Source organism: Drosophila mojavensis, unplaced genomic scaffold (assembly GCF_018153725.1).
Source record: "Drosophila mojavensis isolate 15081-1352.22 unplaced genomic scaffold, ASM1815372v1 contig_136, whole genome shotgun sequence".
Classification (NCBI taxonomy): Eukaryota; Metazoa; Arthropoda; class Insecta; order Diptera; family Drosophilidae; genus Drosophila; species Drosophila mojavensis.
In genome coordinates, this window is record NW_025318667.1 from 11,454,482 (window position 1) to 11,473,274 (window position 18,793).

General features: G+C 39.0%; 1 long non-coding RNA gene across 1 annotated transcript in view; it reads left to right on the plus strand.

Annotated features, from left to right (window-relative positions):
* The first annotated feature begins 8,758 nt into the window (after positions 1–8,758).
* The window catches only part of LOC26528067, a 44,663-nt gene continuing 34,628 nt past the window's right edge, over positions 8,759–18,793 (plus strand). Inside the window, exon 1 of the long non-coding RNA XR_001449012.3 lies at positions 8,759–9,781. This is a non-coding gene — a long non-coding RNA (uncharacterized LOC26528067). The remainder of the gene's footprint in view (positions 9,782–18,793) is intronic.

The following is an 18,793-nucleotide window of genomic DNA, read 5'->3' on the forward strand; positions in this document are numbered from 1 at the left end:
CGTTTCGATTGCCTGGGTAAGTGAAATGAATCTCTCGAGTAAATATAGCTCATGAGTTAAATATATATGTATATATATGAAAGTGCATGTCATTATAATACTGCCTACTGTTTCGCAGAATCGACAAGCTCATTTGATTAAAGCGTTTGCTTGTGCTTAGGTCAGAGCATTTCCCATGCACTATCTGAGCAGAAGTCGAGCAGTTCTTCTATATATAAATAGATGTTATATATACTATGCAGGCATGCAGTATGCATGGCGTGGCCAGCTGCGCACACATGTCGACAGGTGGCGCTTTGAGCTGAGCATTTGGCACGGGGCGACTCAACATTGTATGGCGGGTCACAGCAATTTCCTGGCCATTCCTAATAGATATTCTATACATAGTTCGGCATAGTCATTTCGCATAGCTTTCGAACAATTTTGAAATTTTATGGCTTTGCATGTGCCATAAAAACGTCGCGTGCATCTTTTGCATGGCCACCATAAAGATGGGCGAGTGGGTGTGTGTGTGTGTTGGGAGTAGGGTGTAGAGCGAATACAATTTTCAATTTCACTTACAATGTGGCACAATGTGTGCGTGTGTGTGTGTGTGTGTGTGCGTGGCACACAACGGGGGGCAGAGATCTGAGATATCACAGCAGATAACCTTTGAACTGGCCTCAGCTTTGCCTATGCTGGCTTAGCTGTTAACGCGTCGTATACGCGATATTTGTTGCATAACAAATGGCTTGATCGGATGATTGGACGCATTGACAAGCTAATCGGGGTGATTAATGCCTTTGCCACCTTAGAATTTGATTTGACCATTCTAGCAGCAGCATACATATATACATATACATATACATTTATACATATGTATATATATACTGAGACAGGTTGACCGTCGGCCGTGTCATTTAACCCGGGCCAACCCGCTGCGAGTCATTTGACAAGCAAATTTGGCCCCGCAGCCAGGCCTCGTTTATCGTTTGTCGTTTGTCGTTTGTCGCTTGTCTCTTGTCTCCCTTTCAATGTGTTAATCTATCGAACATAGCTTTTCAATTTCTACAGCTGGCCAGCTAGCAGATCGACTCCCAATGTTCGATTGGCATGCGGAAAACAACAAAAGAAACGACAAACAAAAACAAACACCAAACGAAAAACAAGCTAATGTGTGTGCCAACTGATAACAAGTTGTCCAGCTGGAATATACCCTGTGGAAAACGGAAAGTCGTCTTTAAGAGTTTTAGATAGTATGCATATAGTTAACTAGTAGTTACATGATAGATTCAATATCTACGTACTATAATACTAATATAACAGTATTAATCTCAAGTTTGTTTACAGTAGGCATCGCTGATATCATCTATGACATATACAATAAAATTTTACATAGGCTGAAATTGGAATAGCCAAAGGCTGTAACTGTATGAGATTACTTCAATTTCTCTTAAGAAGGCTTACACCAAATTTCAGAGCTCAAACTGCGCTACTTGCCAGGTTCCTCTAGTACGGCATGATATAGAGAGATATAACAAAATTGAAAGTCTTATATTGAGCCTGCTCGCTGTACTTCTTAATATACACCACTTTCTTCGCTGTTAGATTGTAAGTTATTCAGAATTAAACCTTTAGACATGATACTACTACATATTATACATATATGTCTGCATATGATACAAACTGGAATAGCCAATGGCTTGAATATTATAAAATTAGTCCATTTATATAATCTATGATTTATATAATCTAATTTGATCGCTCCAACTGCGCCACTCGCCGAGTTCACATAGTTAGTTAGCTTCTAGTCATAGGAATAGCCCCAAATTTGTCGTTCATTTATATATTAACATTAATCAACACCATTTCAGCAGTGCAATCCGTACAGGGTATTGCCGTGACAAACACTTAAAGTCCAGTAGCTAGCGGGTCAGCAGACAACCGTGACAAAATCACTTAAGCTCTCGATCATAGAAAATAGTCGAAATATGCGAGACATAATGTATGAGAAGAATGACTGTATATACATTGTTTACTTATATATATACATATATATTGGACAAGAATCTGGCATTGTTTTCGAATCGAGCTTCAGCGTGCGGACGGCGCAATTTGGTAGCTGTGCAGATCGCTTGATTCTTTGTGCCATGAACAAGCAACAAATACGTTTCCAATGTAAACAACAAGCTCAGTTCGAGCAGCAGCAACAGCAGCAACAGCAACAACAACGGCAACAATGACAGCGACAACTGTTGACACGGTGATCTGTCAAAAATTTCGGCACTGTCCACAGTGCGCATACGTAATCTGACCCACCTTCACCCCTTGCTCAATAGTTGAACTACGTGTGTGGTTCTCTCTCCTTCTCCCTCTCTCTCTCTTCCTCTCCCACTCACTGTCTGTCCCATTCATTAACTATCCAGCTGGGCGGCACTTGGTTCAGACACTAACCTGGGTTGGGTCACAACATTTGGCATTGAACGCTACATGGCAAACAAATTGGAAACATTCCTATATATAGTCTTAAGCGAGGGCCGATCGAGCCATTGACTAGTTTGTGGAAAATTTTTAGGGCTAAGCCATCTTTATGTGAACTAGCTTGCGACTTGTTGTTGCTCATTTTGTAGGCTTATCAAACATGAAGTGAATTTTATAGAGATCCACTTATACATATACATATGTTTATATTTAGTATTTAGTACTATATATGTATATATGTAGATCACATTTCGCATTTTGATCATTTCGCATGTAGATCAGTTTTAGCTAACCTAAGCGTTTTCTAGATAATTGTTCATTCCAAAGGGAGATGGAGAGACAGAAAAGAAGACTTGACTAGATAAATCTCACCTCAGTAACATTAAATATTTCAGTTTTAGCATGCAAATGTATCTGTCTATTAATAGATAGATATACATACAAACATCTAAATCATTAACTAGTTCAAAGGACGCCGTAGCTCAGATCTTGAGAAGCTTTGAATGGAACTCAAGTTCAGATCTAGTAAAGTTTTGATAAAAGTGCTCCTCTTGTAAAAGCCTAAGATTGTATACTGATTGATCAGTAATGCATAAGCCAACCTATCAATCATATGCAACCATCATATACGAATTCACACTTGAAATAGAATATAAATTGTACAATAGATATAATAAACTGGCTTATCTAAAATAAAATTGAGCTTGGATGTAGTATAAAAAAGAAGTTAGATAGGAAGACTTGAAAATCACTCCATCAATCATATGCAACTAAAGTATGTTCACTCAATATATATAGAAGATTGAGCATCCATGATCAAGATCAGTATCATCGGCATGATCACTTGATCACATAGATAGAATCTGTTCGCTGGTGATCGCTACTTCAATTAGATCACTCGGCATTTCCGGATGCGCTCATGCCCTACAGCGTGGTGAATCGACTGCGCCACTAGTTTTGACCTAAGCGAAGCGAATAGATCTATATGCAAATGCGAATGCAAATTCATGGTAATATATTATTATTATTATTGCATAGTTGTATTTTTTTTCTCTCTCTCTCTCTTTTTTTGCATTTTATGTGACACTATTTCAATTTGTAACTAATTATTGCCCACAAAGTCAAACAGAAACCGAAACAGAAACAGATATACACATATACCGATAGAATATATACCTATAAATATATATGTCTATATATATATAAACATATATATATAGCTGAAAATTTATTGCAGTGAAACGCAGCAAATCGCACGATGGGCAGGGGCGGGGGCAGGGTTGATTTTTGCTCGCTGTCCAACCAGGCGTATGAGTAACAAAAGCTATTAAAAATTATAGTCGCCTATTTAGCGAACGCTTGCATGGGAGCGCAGAGAGCGTGGGGCGAGCGAGTCTCACCATGTGCTGCAGGCAGGGAGGGGGGTGTGAGGGGGAGCGCTGCCACTACTGCCTACTGTTAGGCGCATCAAAGGCGACCCACAAAGCTCATTGATACCCTGTGAGACAACACGAACTCTTAACTGGCTAAACCCATCCAACAGTCAGCAATTACGCTCAACTTATCAGAGAGATACTGTCCCAACTAAATATAACTATATATAAAGGCAAATAAACAGAACTATAAAGTATAACTTGGAATTGTAGAAGTATAAGTATAGTATAAAACAAAAGATTGATAGATTGATTAATAGAGCAGATTATATGACTAAGGAAACAATATATATGTCTAATCTAGTAAATATTGGAAAAATCCAAATTGAAACAATTTTAGTTAAATTGCAAACATTAAAAAAGTATACGTTAATACAAATATTTAAAAAGTCTAGATTTTCTATACAAAATATTTTACATTCTATAGATATTTTTTTATTTTTACTGCTCGCATACTCATATTTAATAATCCCATATTAAATTAACCATAAAAACCTCTTACTATTAACTATCATTGATATTTTTATAAAATTCACAATTTTTCCTTATATTTTATTTATCACCAAATGGCCTTTGTTAGGGTATTTATGATTCGTTGATTAGATAACATTGCATTGTTTGAATTTATTTATTTTTTTTTATGGATTTTGTTAGTTTTGAATGATTAATTTTTATTTGCATGTGCAGTATGCACACACACACACATACAGACACACGCACACACATGTATATGTGCATAAGTGTCAAGCTATTAACAATTACTTGTTGCTGTTGTTGTTGTTGCTGCATTTGTTGTTATTCTTTACATAACACGTTTTTGCATTTCATTAACAGCAAAGTTTTCAGTTGAGCTGCGACGCCAACTGCAACTGCGACTGCGACCACAGCAGCGCCGTCAACAAATAACAAAATAACTTCGAAAACGCCACCTGTTTGTGTGAGTGTGTACGTGTGCATGTGCGTATGCGAGTGTGTTTCACACTGGGAACAGTTTAACAGGCGCACAGCAGACGCTGCTAGCTGCGATGTCCTCCTGCAGCAGCATGTGGGCTGTTTACATTTTGGCACGCTTCGTGCGTCGACAGCGGCAGCGGCAGCGGCAGCGGCATCGGCATCGGCAACGGCAGCGACAACTGCGAACGTCGAAGCTGCACAATTTCAATAATTCCTGCGGTGTCATTGCTTAAGCATTGTTGTTACTGCCGCTGCTGGTGCTGATTTTAATGCTCATTTTATTCCTTTATTAATTCACTATTAGAAGCCGACAGCGACAGCGACAACAACGCCGGCGACATAGAACTTTTTTATATACGTTTTCAGTGTTTTTGTTTTTGTTGTGTGTGTGTGCTTAGTGCTTGTAGCTGCTGCTGCTGCTGCTGTTGCCTTAGTAGTTGTAGTTGCCGTTGTCGTTGCTTGCCGATTGTTGTTATTGCACGCCGTCCGCGGCTATTGGCCAATCAGCGCGGCGATCACGACATCGCCAGCGTATGGCAAAGCGAAACGACGTGATGCGATGGCTAAAAATAGATTCTGTACATTCACTTGACGAGCCCGAACCCCCAGCCGAATCCATCGTCGTCGTCGTGCTGCCAAACGACGGCCTTGGAACACTGGAAACGGAATGTGAGCAAAGCAAATTGTGCTCTGCCCTGCCGCTCTGCCGGTGTCAGACTGAGCGCCTAGCTGCTGCAGTGCCAATTTCTCCACCTTCATCTCTCGCTCACTCTCACAACATTTGTTGTTGCCAGTGCTGCAGTTACTCTTCTTTTAAGTTTCATAGTAAATATGACATTTGTATGTTTGCATATGAGTGTATATATATATATATATATTTTTTTTTTAAATATTTGTTTAACAAATTCGCCACTTTAAAGTGCTTTTAATAAACCAACTAACAGATGACAATTTGCGCAGCGAACGCCGACGCAACTACTATACTATAATGACAATGCTAATAAAACTCTTTTATAGCTCACACACACCGAACTTTGAATGCACTTACATGTGCCAGAATTGCCATCACAATATAGTATATTGTGTGCATACATATGGAGAATTCATATATATATATAATATATGTATGTCGTGTGTTCAATTTGAATGCAACTTATTATATCAAAGCGAAGCTCGCTGCTGCTCAGTATGTTACAAACGCAATGACTTAGTTGAACACTCTGGCGCAATGCTTTTAACGACTGCCCGTCGTCGCGTGAGTGGGACAAACAAGTGCGGGAACAATGAGAACGAAACGGCAGAAGCGAAGCCGAAACGACCAGCCGGTTGGTTGTCTATCGCCGTCGCCCCTGTTGTGAGTCGTTGCGTGCTGCTCTTTTCGCTCTCCAGTCACGAGCAGCGACGCTGCGCTGTGCGCTCTGCGCTTCGTTATTGTTTCATTTTTTGCTGTTCCCACTCGTTTTGTTGTTGTTTTGTTATTCTTCTGTTTTGTGTTTGTTGCTGTTGCCGGCTCTTTGCCGGCTGCTCCCCTGAAAATATACAAGCACACTTAGTATGCGTATGCGAACATAAGTGTGCGTGCGTGTGTGTGTGTGTGCATGTGTGTGTATTTATTTACCCACAATTTTAGCTCTTTGCTGCGCTTTGAGAAATAAATCAAAACATTTGATTGATTGTCGACTGCCCCCAACATTTTACTAACTGGTGTGTGTATGTTGGTGTGTGTGTGTGTATATGTGCGTATGAGTGCTTTAGTAAGCTTGTATTGCTCTTGTCGACGCGCACCCTTCTCAGTCAGTTTCACGTTGGCAGCGGCCCACGAACGGTATCGCCGTCGACGTCGCAGTCCCTGCGTCTGCCGATTTGCCAGCCAGCTGATAAGCGGCTGCGTCTTATCGGAAGTTGGCGACAATTTCGATGTTGTCGCTTCTTTCCCCATCCCCACCCCCACCCCCTTTCCCCATTCCCCCCATTCACAATGTTTGTATATATCGCCTGAACACAATAACTCGCAGAGGAAACCTCTCCAGCCCCCAATAAAGTAAATCATCAAGTCATCTACGCGTCGATGTTAAAGATAACTGAGCGTGCAATGCGCGTCAAAGAAAGTTTTAACTTAACAGACCAGCCACGATTCATTTACACTTACCAACAAAAATCATTCTAAACACACAAAAATGTCTTCATCTTCTGGTTAAAAATTACTTTCAAACACAAAATTGTCGAAGTGTAAATGAAAATTGTCAAATTTTCAATACACCCATATATACAAGCATTCATATGTATATACATACGTATGTACATACATAAAAAGCTATTTGAATTCACTGAGAGAGTTCACTCAGCGTAAAGCTTGCCAAGAACCGAGAGCGAAATTTGCATACTGCCATCTCGCTCTGCCGCACTAAGCATATGGCTCTCACGCAACGAAGCTCTCTAAGATTTCATGTAAATATTTCGTACAAGATATCCAATCAGCATAGTGAGTGAACTTGAGTGTTTTTCCAAGTTCAATTCCAGCAACAACAACTGGAATCCAATAAGATTCCGTCAAAATAAAGCACTCTTGATTTTCTTCAACTGCTTCCGAGCAGCAAGCAGCCCTGGGATGGTCATCGAGTTCTACTGGGGCGAACGCATACACTCACATAATTATGTAAGTACAGTAAGGCTCGTGTCCCATTGGCTAGGCCTAAATGTAACTCTAAGCCGGCTGCGCATGCCCCTTTTTCGAGCTTTGATATTTTTCCCCAACGAAATATTCACATTCGTTTTCAAGGTCAGCGGCGTCGTCGTTGTCGCGTCGCAGTCTGTGCCGCTGTCGCTGCATTTGCAATGCGTATGCAGCGTGGCGCTTGTTTCAATGTCAAATCGTTTCAGCCGAAAAATTACACTGACACGAAACTCAACATTATTGCAGCGAAAACAAAATGTATTATATCGCTGCAAAAAAAAAAAAAATATATATATATACATAAAATAAATGTATAAAATAAAATACTATATAAGCAAATTTTTTATGTTAAATAAAAATTTGTAAATTTTTACTTAATAAAGTCTTTCAAATATCCAATTTGGCAATTTTTTGGAAATTGTACTTTTTGACCACTGTCGATAATAATTGTACTAAAAAAGTAATTTTATGTTTGTATGCTCGTTAGTTGACAGAAATGTGTGTCCATTTATGTGCATATCTACTTGACAAGTATACTATATATATGTACATAGACATATGTAAACATATATGGATATATATGTATATACATACATATTTTATATTTTAAGTATGTACGTACAGTGGACTCTAATAGCTTTTGATCCAATATAAACCCAACAACCCGGCCACATTTTGCAACTTTTTATTTCTTTTTGATTCTGTTTTTTTTTTTTCTGCTGTTTATTTTGTATATTTTTGGGTGGTTTTCGATTCCGTGGCGTTCCCACTCGAGCATTTGAGGCTTGGCCAGTGGCGTCGTTGCCACGGTGGTTGTGGGGCCCGTCCAGCCCACGCAGCTGTTGTTGGCAGCGACGCCGTCACTGGGTCGATGTTTGCGGGCTGCGTTTGTTTATTTGTTTGCCGTGCGTTGGCTGTTTCGTTTCCAGCGTTCCGCATCGGCAGTCGGTCGAACTGTCGCCTCGTCGCAATTTAGTGCTTTGCGTGTACCAGACTTGAACGCAACGCCGCCCGCTGCCTTCACAGCACGTCGCCCACCACCAACCAGCTCAAACCATACAAGAAAACCCGAACAGACACATACGAACGAACGAACGTGCGAGCGAGCGAGCGTGCGAGCGGTCGGATAGCCGACGAGGTTCTTATTAGATTTTTTATAGTGGCTGCTATTGTTGTTGCTCCGAGCTTAGAACGAACGCCAGCAGCAGCAAAGGCAAAGGCAAAGGCAACAGCAACGGCAACAGCAACGGCAACGGCAATAATAATAACAAAAACAATAATAAAAACAACAGCAAAATCAACAACAACAAACGGGCGGCCGCGCCTTTGCATTTGACTTTAGCGCGCTTCGCAGTCGGCGACGTTGGCGTTTCTCGTTTCGTTTCGTTTTGTTCTTTTGCCTCTCGCATTAGAACGCGCGCTGCCATCGTCGCTGCCGGCGTCGCTGCTACAGTGCTTGTCGACGTCGACGTCGACGGTCGTATTGGGCTTAAGCGAATTTCAAATTCGCCTGAACTTTTATTCAACGTGTTGGTTTCGTCGCGTGAGCAACTCTGAAACTGAAAACAAGAAACAAAATTCTATCTATCTGTACAAAAAACCAAAACAACAACAACAACAAACGAAGAACAAACATTTATTAAGAGTCCCCGAAAATAAAAACATTGAATATACCAATACCAGCAACTCTACCCGTAACCGTATCTGTTAATCGTTAACCGTTAACCGTTAACCGTTCGTTAACCGCAATCGTAACCATAACCGTAACCGTGTAGCCGTAACCGTAATCGTAGTCTTAGTTTGATATCCCATTCGCGTCTATATCGTGTGTTCCGTAGCTGTTTCGAAAATATATATTTAATTTTTTTTTTGTCGGATTCCACTTCCAACAGTTACAGAGAGCTATATATAGATGCTGTATCTGTTCAAATAAGAGAAAAACCGATTTATAAGTATATATACCTACATATATTGTTATATATCCGCCTGGATCGTATAGATCGTACAATATTTTTTTTGAAGTGTTATAAACCACCAAGTGCTACCAAAAATGCCTTACTACAGCGTTACGCTTTAGTGTCACAAGTGCTACTTATCGTTAAATGCGAGCGACCAGTGTTGGTTAACATCACGCATACACACACGCATCAACAGACAATCAACGTTAGCCAACACTCGCAGTTCAGTTCTGCTTCATCAATCTCGACCACAAGTTCTACGTCTTCGCCATCATCATCCGGCTCTTCAGCTGCATTAACAGGTGAGCACTACGACCTAGGTTTATCCTCTCTCTCTCCCTCTGTATTCCTTTTCCTCTCTACTTAAACGTCTATACAGTTCCATGTGAGTCTACGTGACTCTACTCACACGCTGGCACATTTATCGCAATGCGCTCGCCCCGCCCGGGTAAATAACAGCCCCCGCCCGCCGCTTGCCGCCCCCGCCCCACCCCCTAAATTAGTGGGGCCAGTCCAATCCATATACTGATTATGATTCGCTTGCGATAGTTATGTTTGAGCTTTTGCGGTTGCGGGAAACTCCCCGATTGCACCGTCCATCCGATCCGATCCGATCCGATCCGATCCGCTCGCACTGCAATTCGGATGGCTGCATCGAGCCCCGATTCCATTAGGAACGAACTTACACCAGCTTAGCGGACTTAGCTGCGACACTCAATCGCTTGGTGTGAATCTATTCGCATCGTGTCTTTTATTGCCTTTGCGAACTTCATTAGAATGCACAGCGTTGTCAGCTAGCGATTCATCACTCTGCTCTAAGAGCTCAACTAAGATACATTCTGATGCGAATATATTATTGGGTGAAGCGTCATCACAGTATCACAGCATTTGAATTTTGCCTTTAGCTCTTCTCTTTTTGAAAGTCGTTTGACTAGCGTAGCATCTCAGCAATCACAGTTAATTGGTATCTTAAAAATGTTCAATTCTTGTTTCATCAAAGCAATCCAGGTATCACAGTAGTCGAATCTTACCTAGACGACTTTCCTCAACAGTTAACCCATTGCTAGGAAATCAGCATTTTCATCACAGCAATCACACTATGGATAGTATCACAGTATTCGAATCATGTTATCATATAACTCATAACTGTTACTTAACAGCTTAGCTACTTTTTTGATCTATCTATGCATTATTCATAATTGTTTGTTAATTATTCGAGTCACATTACAAAGATAACAGCATTCCCTAACACTCTCCCTCTCTTTCTCTCTTTGTCTCTGTCTCATTCGCTGATATTACTCACTTGCCTCACATATGCTTGCCACTCATCAAGAGTCTTTCGAGCACATTGCATATATTGCATATGAATCATGTGGATCATCGTGGACTTCACAATCCTCACAGATTCCCAATTGAATCTAATTGGAATTGCGATTAGCATTGCTGAAAGTCCAACCGAAGCCAAAGTCTTTACAGTCTAATCAGAAGCGCGTTTGATTCCTTGCTTAATATATATATTTATTAATAATATAAATATGTATGTATATGTATTTTATTAGATTTTACTATACTATATGTTTTCTTGCTCTTCTTCTTGCGCGTGGAATTCTGCAATCGCATCTGAACGAAATGGGGCCACATGGAAGCTGTTGCATATATGTTTGCTTCTTCTTCTACTTCTTACTCTTCTTTTGCCCTGCTCCATATATTATTTATATATATATATATATATTTATAAAGAATCCATTCTTGAAATTCTTTTCATTTTGCATATGGGCCACGCGGAATTTTGCCAATTTCCACTTGCTTCAGCTGCCACTGCTTCTTCTTCTTCTTCTTATTGTGTGTGCGTGTGTATGTGTGTGTGTGTGTGTGTGTGTGGAGCTAGCGATGTTGCCTGTCGCAATTATCTGCGGCTCGTGCCATTGCAAAGGGCACAAACACACACACACACACACACACACAGCTAGTCTGGCCTGCTGCCTTGCCAAGGCAGCGCACACACACACACACACACACTCACTCATACATATGCATATATATGTATACATATATATCAGGTTAACAGGTGTTTTGGCTCTTTGCGCACTTCTTGTCCGTTTTGGCTTTGGCTTTGGCTTTCAACGCCTGTTGCCTTCGCTTGCCACGCCTCTCTTTTGGCCAGCAGCTGCACATCATTTTCTTCTCTTTCCCCCAGCCTCTTTCACTCAATTGAATTTATTCATTAATTTATTAAGCAATTTTTGCGAACAAAAACAAAAAGGAAAAAAATATTAAGAAGGAAAATGCAACGCATTTTCCTTTAGCCAAAAATCAACCCCTTGGCGTGGACCTCAACCACCCCTGCAGCTCGAAATAGATAAATACTGCAAGCGCTTAAGTCTATTGCGACCCAAAATAAAAGAGGGTTACTTGCGACGAAATTTCAAAAAAAAAAAAAAAAAAAAAAAACATATAAAAAAATAACAGAGAAGAAGAAGCAGAAGTAGAAGTAGAAGAAAAGCTGAGCGCTGCGCATTTTATCGCCAAAGATTTATGCGAGCGAATGCGGAAAATGTCAATGGAAAATAGCCGCAAGGCCCAGCCAGCCAGCACCCTTCCCCTTGCCTATGTGCCGCACCCCCTTGAGCCCATTTCTTTGGCTGTTGTCAACATGCGTGCCTGGGGGTTGCTGGGAGGGGTGGGCGGGGAACGGGGCGGCGTTCGTCTGTGTCGATTGTTAAGGGTGTTCATATATGCGCCTAAAAACATAAATTTTATGAACATGTGAGAATTGTACTCAATGTATGTAGTTGAGCCACTCAGTTGGGGCTACACACACAGGCATACATGTGTGTGTGTGTGTGTGTGGTGTGTGTGTGTGTGTGCTTGTAATGAATGATTTCCATTGTTGGCAGCTCGCTCAAGCTCAAGCCGAAGACGCAGTAGTTGCTCTTACTACCCAACACACACACACACATGTGCGTGTGTGCATGTGCGTCTAATGTTCCAAAAACAAAACAAAAAAAGTTTCAAGAAAACTGCGGCGTCACATTGCAGAGACCCTCCTCAGTTAAGAGCAGGCCAAGCCCGGACAGGCCAGAGCAGAGCAGAGCAGAGCAGACCAGTCCAATCCATCCACACAAGAATTTTGATTCACTCGCAATAGAACATATTTGTTTCTGTTTTCCCTGCTAGTTGGTACATAGTATATTCCACTTTCCAGTTTTCATTTTCCATTTGCCTCTGACATGCCCAATTCCAATCTCAATTCCACTTCCATTGGCCCCGTCCAAGCGTTTGACTCTTTAGACTTGAGTCCGACATGTGTTTCATTTCGATGTAAGCAACTTTTTAGAACTTATAAACACACATATATATAAATATATATATATACATATATCATATATATATATATTTGTATATATCCCATAAAGCTAACGCCCAAAATGGCCTTTTGAGTACATGCTACAAATTATACAATATACATATATGTATATAACCTATGTCAAGCGTATGTATGTAGTCCGCATTAATGACTCCCGATCCCCATTCCCATCTCTCTGCCAGCCCTGACCACCCGCCCGCCCCTTCCTAACCCGACTGTAGTTGGCCTGAAGTTTACAGCCTTGACAGGCGCGCAATTTGACGAGTTGAAGCCGACCAAAAAGAACATTTCGACTTTGCGACAGTGTTGCCACCCGTCCAAAAGCATCGTAAAACATGTAGTAAAAACTTTTGTGCCAAACGCAGCAAGGGTGAACTGGCAAATACCCTAGCTGAGCAGAATCAGTGGGTATATTATCAGCAATAGGCAATGCTTGCAATGACCATGATGATAATGATAATGATGATGATGATGATGATAGTGATGATGATAATGCTAATGCAAAAGTTAACGCTAATAATATTGCTAATACTTATGCCAATGCTGAAGTTCATGGTAGATAATGCTAATGGTAATGCTAATACTAATGGTAACGCTAATACTAATGCTAATGCTGATGCTAAAATGTGTTACTTATGGTAATGCTGATGCTAATGCTAATGATAGTCATAATGCCAAAATATTTGATAATACTTATGCTAATTCTAAGACTTTATTGATCATGATAATGATATTCATAAACATAATCCTAATCATATTCACAATCAGAATCACAATCTTAATCATAATCACTATTATAATTACAATCCATATTATAATCATAATCATAATGATACGAATGATGATGATGAATGATAATGATTATGAAGATGAAACAGTAAAGAAAATCATGTGGGCAATCTATTAATAATTGATCATGATGATCATACTGATCATGATGATAATACTGACAATAACAATGACAATGATAATAACAATGAATAGGCCAACAAAAACATTTGCAAAATATGCCTAAGCCATGATAATGCTCAGCTATAATTATAATATATATTGTGTCATATATTATTATAATTGGCCAGCAAGCTAATATGCCCGTCTTCACTTCCAGCTAAACAGTGTAGAAGCTATTGAGACGCAACTGTACGCAGCATCGCTGGCGAGACACGGCTCATTTCCATTCAGCATTTGGCCGTACATTCGTATTCACATATTCATACTCACATATTCACACACTCATGCACTCATACATTCACATATTCATTCCATATTTCTCTCCATAATTCTTTGGTTCGGGGCCTGTCAAAAACTTTGCGTACGACACAAAACTGTCAAAGTTTATGAAGGCGCATTTTCGAATGTATTTTCGACGCTCGACGCATCTTTGTCAGGGCTGTTTGGCGTTTCCTTTCCGTTTTGTGGCTCTCGATATTTGTAGCGCAATGAAATTGTCAACGAGCTGCCAACTAAATAAACTAATAAATAAATAAATTTGGACTGCAGATGCTTCGAATGTAAACAGAAACTAAAAGTAAAAAACTCAACTAAGCGCGTGAGTAGCCCGGCGCCGGATATTAACACCGTCAGCTGATGTATCGATCGATGAGCGAGCATCTCTGCACAGTGAACACTGGCTACAGGCAATAGAGCTTCGTGAGCCATAGATAAATACTAGATAAATGGAGAGTTTACTCTCTGAACCAATTGGTAGTTCATGCTGAAGCTGAGTCTTCAGCTTGATATGAGGAAATATGAATAATGATAATGGTAATGACAATGTTAATAGAGCATGTAATGAAGAAATAACAATAATAATGACAAGACTAATAGCAAGACTAATGACAAGACTAATAGCAAGACTAATGACAAGACTAATGCTAATGCTAATGTTAATAGCAAGCACGAATATTAGTGACATTACTAATGCCTATACTAATTGTACTAGTATAGATATTACCAATAACCATATCCATGATAATACAAAAATAATTGCAAGAGTAATGATAGTGCTGATTACTATACTAATGAATGAATACGATTGGTATTACTTATAGCAATCCTAATGCTAATGCTAATGCTTATATTGGTAATCCTTGAGATCATGCTAGGTACAAATGCCAATGCTACCAAGCAATAATACCACAGATCGGTCTAATGATTGGAAGCTAATAATATTACTAATGATAATGCCTATGCATGAACTAATGACAAGACTAATGACAATATTGTAATGCCAATGTCAATGCTATGATAGTATTAATTACATATGCTAATCATGATGAAATTGCTAATAATATTGACAACAGCAATGATAATAGCAATAACGGATAGTAATTAATTTAGATAGTTAACTTAGATTCACATATCTACCCACATGCTACAGGGTATTTCACGTATGTATTTCCATTCTTAAGATTTATTGCTAGATTTCTAGATTTATGAAGTCGACAGCGACCTTCAAGCGCTGTAAACTGCCTAATTTATAATTGAACGGAAAAATCATTCGGTTAATTGCCTTCTGGTCTGCCCCTTCCCAATCCCTGCTCTGCCCCATCTTCGCCCTACCGCCCTCCCTTCCACGGCTACCCTTTCAAAGTTTCCAGGCCCTTTTGGGCTGTGGCTGTAGCCCGCATCGTTGAGGCCCTTCTGCAATCAAGACAAACAATCGATTCTAGCTACATTCATTAGACAATTAACTTGACCAGATACATACATACATATATATTGTAGATACATACATGCTAGATGTGTATGAATATGTGTATGTGTGTATGTACATGCATATTTCCTACAGTTCGTCTGTCAAGCAGGCCCCAACTTCAGTCGTGCTTGTACTCATTCACGAAAGTAAAACGAGTCTATTGGCTCTGTTCAATGTTCGTCTAGCTGTCTGTCCGTCTATCCATTCGTCGCTTCTCTATTGATTTGCACACAAATAAATGTTTGTATATATATATCCAGCAAAGGTGCTATGAATGTGCATGCTGCAGTCGGTAACGCCCGTCTGTAACGTGTTCTGACTTGTTAGTTTTTGACTGAGTTGGGATTACGCCCACTTGCGCTTTCTTTGGAAGCGCAAATCCAATTTCTGATGTGCAATCAAATGTGCTCCATCGCTTGCTCTCTCTTTCTCTCTCTCTCTCTCTCCTCACTCACTCACTCACTCACTCTCTTTGCCCCTCTTGCTGTGCAGTTGATTTACTTAAGCCATTAAAAGTATTTGGCCAAACAACAACAGAATTTGAAGCTGAAACAGAATCAGAATCTGAATCTGAAACAGAAACAGCAACAGAAACGGAGCTGGGCCAGAAGCCAAAAACCGGTTCGCCATTTGTCAAAGCCAACAACAACAAAACAAAAACAAAAATAATAAAAAGAGTAAAGTAATGCCAGCCAAAAACATATAAAAAAAAAGCTCCATAAAATAACAATAATATTATATATATAGTAAACTCAGTCCCTGCTTTTCCCCTCCCCTCAGCCTGCCGTAATTCCAACTAGGCCTTAAGTCTGTACGAACTGCGAATACGCTAATTGTAGTGCAATAAAAGCTTTGAAGAAAAAACTTAACAGAACTGAAGTAGTTTACGTGTTTTGCTTTAATTTTTTAATTAAATTTGCTCTGCTATAACTATAAAATAAAAAATACAAATAAAAAAAAAAAAACAAAATAAATAAAATTTAAATAAAAAGGTATTAAAAAGCATTTGGCCCAATTTATGAAATATTTAAATTTTATTTGGACTATTTTTACATTCAAGAAAGTGAAAAAAATGCGTTTTTTTTTTAAATATTATTTAAAATTTTTACAATTTTATTTTATTGTATTTTTTATTTTTTACTGTATTTCACTTTTAAATTTATGATTTGTATTTATTTTTAATATCTTCTATGTATTTTTATATAAATATGTATATTTTTTTTTTATATAAAAATAAGTATATTAAATAAATAAATAAAAACTAAAATATTAATGAGCATAAATATGAATATATAAAAAAAGATATATATATATATATTAGATATATTTTATAGATATTCATATTAATGTTCATTAATATTTTAGTTCATATTTATTTATTTCATATACTTGTTTCTAAAAATTTTTATTTAATATTTTATAATTGTGGTATGTTCAGCTACTGTAAGCACTCTGCTTATCTTTTTAGATACAGGGTATAAGGCAAATACGTCAAGTACAAGGTTTTCCCTGTTTGCTTTAAACTAGCCCTTCATTCGCGCTCTTTTAACTGTTCCCCTCTCCTCCTCTCTCTCTCTCTCTCTCTCTCTCTCTCACTCTCCCTCTTCCCATGCTTCCCTTGTTGTTCTTTAGTTAGTGTTTTTTGTGTTTGTTTGTTAAGTATTTGTTGTTCTGTTGCTTGACTTTATTTTATTTATTTTTTATTCTTTAAAATTCATCACGATTTTTATTTTCGCTTTACATTTGGATTTTATTTTCTAAATTTTTGTTGTTGCTTTTGTTTTTTGTTTGTTTTGCTGCTTCTAACCTTGAAGCACATTTAATTCGATGGCTGCTGCTTCTTCCTCTTGGTGTTGTTGTTGTTGGAAAATAAACAACAACAAACAAGTGGAAGAAGCAGCAACTAGATTCTAAATATATGTGTAATACATATTAATGTACGTAGCAGCAGCTACTATAGAGGGTATATTTATGTAGAGCACACACGCATATGCCCGTGTATATGTATGTATATACATATATGTGTGTGTATATATATATATATATATTAAATGTATTTATATGCATGTGTTTGCATGTGAAAATTTCATGTGGGGTCGCGTTCAATCTAGTTCTTATTGGGTCGTATACACGCTAGAGATACCCTGTAAACCTAGGTATATACGAGAAGTCAAATAGAAATGTTTGCTCTGGGCTGTAGAACGATTCGTGTTTTATGAAACCACTCGATATTTTAAATTATTTATAGTATTTTTTTGTTTGTTACTATTCCAATGACCTTGACTGTGGTGTGGGTAGCATAGGGCTTTATTTATTGAAAGTTGTCAAAGTTATCCCTTACGGGGTATCTTTTAGTCTATGAAGTTGCATTAACATTTATTTACTTGTGTTTTGTTGTTGTTGTTGCTTTCGTATAATTGTCGAATTTTCGTTGGTTTTCAGTTTTTTTTTCTTTCGTTTTAGTTGGATTTTGACGTCGCGTCTTGATTCGAATTTTGTGTGTGTCTAGCAAGTCGCATATATCATCTTTTGTTGTTGTTGTAGTTGTTCCAAAAATTACTTAATTGCAGCCATATGTGTATACTGCGCTCTCTCTCACACACCCATAGAGAGTCTCTCTCTCTCTCTGTCTCTCTCACTCTCTGCTGCCTTTTCCTGGGCGCTAAACTGGAAATGTGTCGTCGCGGCCAATATATCTATGGCTATGGCTGCGAATGTATCTGTATCTCATCTAGCCGCACATACATAAACACACACACACACACACATACAGAGTACATATGTATGCACGTGTGTAGTTGTAGTTGTATCTACGCACTGCTCGACTGTTGCTGTATCTAATTCTAATTTATTTTGCCAAAAGAGAAAAGAAGAAAATAATAATGAGGCAGGCAAATAAAATAAAAGGAAAAAAAAACACAGTAATCGCAAAGGAAGCGCGCAAAAGTTGCCGTTGTTTTTGTTGCCTGTCGTTTTATTTATTTATTTATGCGTAGTTTTTATATTTTGTTGTTTTTTTTTTCTGCCCAATAAATTACGCTCTGTTGACATGCCGCACAGAACCGAAAGCCGAGCCGAGTTAAACCGAACCAAACCGAGCCGAGCTAAGTCGAGTCGAGCTAAGCCGAATGTATTTGTCACAGCCGCTGCCACTGCCGCTGCCGGCAGCCGCCGCCTGGTTCAACCCTCATTTTTGGTCATTTGAATTGCAGTTGACGTCGACGCCGCTGTTGCTGTTGCTCTCGGCGT